Genomic DNA, 7,500 nt, shown 5'->3' with positions numbered 1-7,500 from the left:
TCAACTTTTTAAACTAAATTTAATCATCTTAGATATTTTAATATCACATTCAACAGAAATAGGTATCAAATAATGAGTTACTAAAATATGGTAATTATTTAGTATATACTTGGGTCGAAGGAAAGAAATGAAGAAATTAAATCAAAGAATAGACTTAAATAAAGTCAATAAAATGGACAAAGGTATATCCATGACACTATTATCATTATATAAATAGTTATAATGATAAAAATAGCAATAATAATTAGAATAATAATTATCATAACTGTAATAATGATGATGATAATAATAATAATGATGATAATGACTATAATGATAATAATCATGAAAATAATGACAGTAATGATAATAATGATGATAATAATTATTATTCAGTCCATTTATAATGAAATAAAGGCCAGAAGTCATAAAATCCCAAAAGTCGAAAAAAAAACCAGCAAAATCTAGCGTATTAAAGCCTTTTGAGATAAACGTCAAAAAAAAAAAACTTTTTCGCTTCTTAGTGGTAATTATGAGGATTTTAACATTAATTCTGGTAATTATGAGGATTTTAACATTAATTCTGGTAATTATGAGGATTTTCATGATAATTACTTTATTACTGACAATAATGATAATGACAATGGAATGACATAATGATAATTTTATAAATAATAATGACACTAATAATAACTATAATGACAATGATAATGATGACATTATTATTTCTATTGCCATTATTAGTATTAAAATTATTGAAAAAGAGTTATATATTTCAGTAATTATCAAAATTATCATTATAATTATGATTTTATCACTATTATTGTCATCATTGCCATTATCATCATAATAATCATCATTATTGTCATTAATAAAGGAATTAACATGAAAATCATCATAATTGCCTGAATTAATGTTAAAATCCTCAAAATTACCATTAAAAAGCGAAAAGGTTTTTTTTCGATGCTTCTCTGAAAAGGCTATAATACGAAAGATTTAACCGTTTTTTCGACTTTTGGGATTTTATTACCTTTATTTCATTATAAATGGACAAAATGATGATTATTATCCCATTATTATCATTACTGTCATCATTTTCATGATTATTATTATAGTCATTATCATCATGTTTATCATTATTATTATCATCATTATTGCAGTTATAATAATTATTGTGCTAATTATTATTGCTATTTTTATCATTGTAACTATTTATATAATGATAATAGAAATAATGATAATTATATAAATAATAATGACAATAATGATAATTATAGTGACAATGATAATTATGTTATTATTTCTATTGCTATTATTAGTATGAAAATTATTGGAATAGAGTTAATTATTGCTATTATTGCCGTAATTATCAAAATTATCATTATAATTATGATTTTATCATTATTATTGTCATTATCGCTGTCATTATCATCATAATTATCATCATTATTGTCAATAATAAAGGATTTATCATGAAAATCATCATAATTACCTGAATTAATGTTAAAATCCTCATAATTACCATTAAAAGGCGAAAAGGGGGGTTTTCGATGTTTCTTTCAAAAAGCTGTAATACGTTAGATTTTACCGCTTTTTCGACTTTTGGGATTTTTTTTACTTCTGGCCTTTATTTCATTATAAGTGGACTGAATAATAATTATTATCATTAACATTACTGTCATTATTTTCTTGACTATTATCATTATAGTGATTATCATCATGATTATCATTATTATTATCATTATTTCAGTTATAATAATTATTATGCTAATTATTATTGATATTTTTATCATTATAACTATCTATATAATGACAATTTAAATAATGATAATTTTATAAATAATAATGACAATAATGATAATTAAAATGACAATGATAATGTTATTATTATTTCTATTGCCATTATTAGTATGAACATTAGTATGAACAGTCAATTATTGCAATTATTGCAGTAATTATCAAAATTATCATTATGATTATGATTTTATCATTATTATTGTCATTATCATTGTCATTACCATTATTATTGGAATAGAGTTAATTATTGCTATCATTGTAGTAATTATCAAAATTTTCATTATAATTATGATTTTATCATTTTTATTGTCATTATCATCATAATTATCATCATTATTGTCAACAATGAAGGTATTATCATGAAAATCATTATAATTACCGGAATTAATGTTAATATCCTCATAATTACCATTAAAAAGCGAAAAAGGGTTTTTTAGACGTTTTTATGAAAAGGCTGTAATACGCTAGATTTTGCTGTTTTTATCGACTTCTGGGATTTTTTTCCTTCTGGCCTTTATGTCATTATAAATGGACTGAATAAAAAATATCATTATTATCATTACTGTCATTATTTTCATAATTATTATCATTATAGTCATTATCATCGTGATTATCATTATTATTATCATCATTATTGCAGTTATGATAATTATCATGCTAATTATTATTACTATTTTTATCATTATAACTATTTATATAATGATAATTCTAGAAATAATGACAATAATAATTATTATAATGACAATGATAATGATATTATTATTTCTATTGCCATTATTAGTATGAAAATTATTGGAATAGAGTTAATTGCTATTATTGCAGTAATTATCAAAATTATCATTATAATTATCATTTTATCATTATCATTGTCATTATCATCACAATTATCATCATTATATTCAATGATAAAGGAATTATCATGGAAATCATCAAAATTACCTGAATTGATGTTAAAATCCTCATCATTACCATTAAAATGCGAAAAAAAAAATTCTCTCAAAAGGCTAGATTTTGACGTTTTTTTTCGTTTTTTAGGATTATATAACTTCTGGCCTTTGTAACATTATACATGGACTGAATAATAATTATTATCATTATTATCATTGCTGCCATTATTTTCATGATTATTATCATTATAGTCATTATCATCATGATTATCATTATTATAATTATCATCATTATTGCAGTTATGATAATTATTATGCTACTTATTATTGCCATTTTTATCATTATAACTCTTTATATAATGATAATAGCAATAATGATAATTTTGGAAATAATAATGACAATTATCATTGTCATTATCATCATAATTATCATCATTTTTGTCAATAATAAAGGAATTATCATGAAAATCATCATAAATGCCTGAATTAATGTTAAAATCCTCATACTTACAATTGAAATGAGAAAAAGGTTTTTTTTATCGACGTTTCTCTCAAAATTATTATCATCATTATCATTACTGTCATTATTTTAATGATTATTATCATTATAGTCATTATCATCTTGATTATCATTATTATCATCATTATTGCAGTTATAATCATTATTATGGTAATTATTATTGCTATTTTTATCAATATAACTATATAATGATAATAGCAATAATGATAATTCTAGAATTAATAATGACAATAATAACAATTATAATGACAATGATAATGATGTTATTATTTCTATTGCCATTATTAGTATGAAAATTATTGGAATAGAGTTAGTTATTGCTATTATTGAAGTAATCAAAATTATTATAATTATGATTTTATCATTATTATTATCATTATCATTGTCATCATAATCATAATCACAATCATTATTGTCAATAATAAAGGAATTATCATGAAAATTATCCCAATTACCTGAATTAATTTTGAAATCCTCATAATTACCATTAAGAAGCGGAAAAGGGTTTTTTTCGACGTTTCTCTCAAAAGGCTGTAATATGATAAATTTTGCCGTTTTTTCGACTTTTAGGATTTTATTACTTCTGGCCTTTATTTCATTATAAATGGACTGAATGATAATTATTATTATCATTACTGTCATTATTTTCATGATTATTATCATTATAGTCATCATCATGATTATCATTATTATTATCATCATTATTGTAGTTATAATAATTATTATACTAATTATTATTGCTATTTTTATCATTATAACTATTTATATAATGATAATAGGAATAATTATAATTTTAGAAATAATAATGACAATAATAATAATTATAAAGACAATGATAATGATATTATTTTTATTGCCATTATTAGTATGAAAGTTATTGGAATAGAGTTAATTATTACATTAATTATCAAAATTATCATTATAATTATGATTTTATCATTATTATTGTCATTATCATAGTCAATATCATCATAATTATCATCATTATTGTCAATAATAAAGGAATTATCATGAAAACGACGATAATTACCTGAATTGATGTTATAATCCTGTTAACATCCATTAAAAAGCGAAAAAGGGTTTTTTTTCGAGGTTTCTCTCAAAAGGCTGTAATACTCTAGAATTTGCCGTTTTTTTCGACTTTTTGGATTTTACTACTTTAGGTCTTTATTTCATTATAAATGGACTGAATAATAATTATTATCATTATTATCATTACTGACATTATTTTCATGATTAATATCATTATAGTCGTTATCACCATGATTATCATTATTATCATCATTATTGCAGTTATAAAAATTATTATGCTAATTATTATTGTTATTTTTTTCATTATGACTATTTATATAATGATAATAGCAATAATGATAATTTTAGAAATAATAATGACAACAATAATAATCATAATGACAATAATAATGATGTTATTATTATTTTTATTGCCATTATTAGTATGAAAGTTATTGGAATAGAGTTAATTATTGCTATTATTGCAGTAATTATCGAAATTATCATTATAATTATGATTTTATTATTATTGTCATTATCATTGTCATTATCATCATAATTACCATCGTTATTGTCAATAATAAAGGTATTATGAAAATCATCATAATTACCTGAATTAATGTTAAAATCCTCATAATTACCATGAAAAAGCGAAAAAGGTTTTTTTCGACGTTTCTCTCAAAAGGCTGTAATACGCAAGATTTTGCCGGTTTTTTTTTTTTTTTTACTTTTTGGATTTTATTACTTCTGGCCTTATTCTATTATAAATGGACTGAATAATAATTATCATCATTATTATCATTACTGTCATTATTTTCATGATTATTATCATTATAGTCACTATCATCTTGATTGTCATTATTATCATCATTATTCAGTTATAATAATTATTATGCTAATTATTATTGCTATTTTTATCATTATAACTATCTATATAATGATAATAGCAATAATGATAATTCTAAAAATAATAATGACAATCATAAGAATTATAATGACATTGAAAATGATGTTATTATTTCTATTGCCATTATTAGCATGAAAAGTATTGGAATAGTTATTATTGCAGTAACTATGGAAATTATCATTATAATTATGATTTTATCATTATTATTGTCATTACAATCATAGTTATCCTCATTATTGTCAATAATAAAGGAAGTATCATGAAAATCATCATAATTCCCTGAATTAATGTTAAAATCCTCATAATTACCATTAAAGAGAGAAAAAAGTTTTTTTTTTCGACGTTTCTCTCAAAAGGCTTTAATCCCCTAGATTTTGCCGTTTTTTCGACTTCGGGGATTTTAATACGTCTGGCCTTTATTTCATTATAAATGGACTGAATAATAATTATCATCATTATCATTACTGGAAAAACTGGAAAAAGGGGTGTTTTCGACTCATCTCTCCAAAGGCTGTACTTCGCTAGATTTCTCCGGTTTTTCAACTTTTGGGATTTTTCTACTTTTAGCCTTTTTCTCAGTATAGATGGGCTTTATAATGATAATTATCATTATTGTCATTATCATCATTACTGTCATTATCGCCCTAATTACCCTTGATATAGTCATTATGATAATCATTATCTTAATTGTTAATGTCATTTTCATCATTATAATTATTTTAATAATGATAATGACAATAATGATAATTCTGGAAATAATTACAACAATAATAAGGATTATAATAACAATAATAGCCGTGTTATAATTACTTTTATTATTATTTCTGGTATCCTAGTCGTTATTATTATTAGGAAAATCATTGGAGTATTGTTGATTATTGCTATTATTGCAATTATTAGGCAAATCATCATTGCAATTATCATTGTATAATTATTATCATAATTATTATCCTAATTACTCTAATAATTATAATTATTATCGTCATTTTTGTCATTATTGATGGGGTTATCCTCAAAATCATCATAATTAGCAGAATTATTGCTAAGATCATCATAATCATCATTGAAACTGGAAAAAACTTTTTTACGACTAATCTCTCCAAAGGCTGTATTTCGCTAGATTTCGCCGGTTTTTCGACTTTTCGGATTTTTCTACTTTTAGCCTTTTTCTCATTATAGATGGGCTTTATAATGATAATTATCATCATTACTGTCATCATCCTCATTATTATCATTACTGTTATTATCGCCCTAATTACCCTTAATATAGTCATTGTAATAATTATTATCTTAATCATTAATGTCATTTTCATCATTATAATTATTTTAATAATGATAATGAAAATAATTATAATTCTGGAAATGATTTCAAAAATAATAAAGATTATAATAACAACAATAATCGTGTTATGCTTACTTTTATTATTATTTCTTTTATCATTGCCGTTATTATTATTAGGGAAATCATTAGAATAGTGTTGATTATTGTTATCATTGCAATTATTAGGCAAATCATCATTATAATTATCATTGTATAATTATTGTCCTAATTACTCTCATAATTATCATTTTTATCGTCATAATTGTCATTATTGATGGGGTTATCATCCAAATCATCATAATTAGCAGAATTATTGCTAAGATCATCATAGTCATCATTGAAACTGGAAAAAGAGGGGTTTTCGACTCGTTTTCGCTTGATTTCGCCGGTTTTTCGACTTTTTGGATTTTTCTACTTTTCACCATTTTCTCATTATAGATGGGCTTTATAATGATAATTATCATCATTATTGTCATTATCATCCTCTTTATTATCATTATTGTCATTATCATTCTCTTTATTATCTTTATTGCCCTAATTACCCTTAATATAGTCATTATAATAAAAATTATCTTAATTATTAATGTCATTTTCATCATTATAATAATTTTAATAATGATAATGACAATAATGATAATTTTGGAAACAATAACAATAATAATGATTATAATAACAATAATAGCCGTGTTATAAGTACTTTTATTATTATTTCTGTTATCATTGCCGTTGTTATTATTAGGAAAATCATTAGAATAGTGTTGATTATTGCTATTATTTGGCAAATCATCTTTATAATTATAATTGTATAATTATTATCATAATTATTGTCCTAATTACTCTCATAATTATCATTATTATCTTCATTATTGTCATTATTGATGGGGTTATCATCAAAATCATCATAATTAGCAGAATTATTGCTAAGATCATCATAATCATCATTGAAACTGGAAAAAGGGGTGTTTTCACCTCATCTCTCCAAAGACTGTATTTCGCTAGATTTCGCGTTTTTAGACTTTAGGATTTTTCTACTTTTAACCATTTTATCATTATAAATGGGCTTTATAATGATAATTAT

The sequence above is a fragment of the Penaeus vannamei genome, chromosome 3, assembly GCF_042767895.1.
Source record: "Penaeus vannamei isolate JL-2024 chromosome 3, ASM4276789v1, whole genome shotgun sequence".
NCBI classification, from domain to species: Eukaryota; Metazoa; Arthropoda; class Malacostraca; order Decapoda; family Penaeidae; genus Penaeus; species Penaeus vannamei.
The sequence above is the reverse complement of the archived record's forward strand: the minus strand, read 5'-3'. Positions refer to the sequence as shown.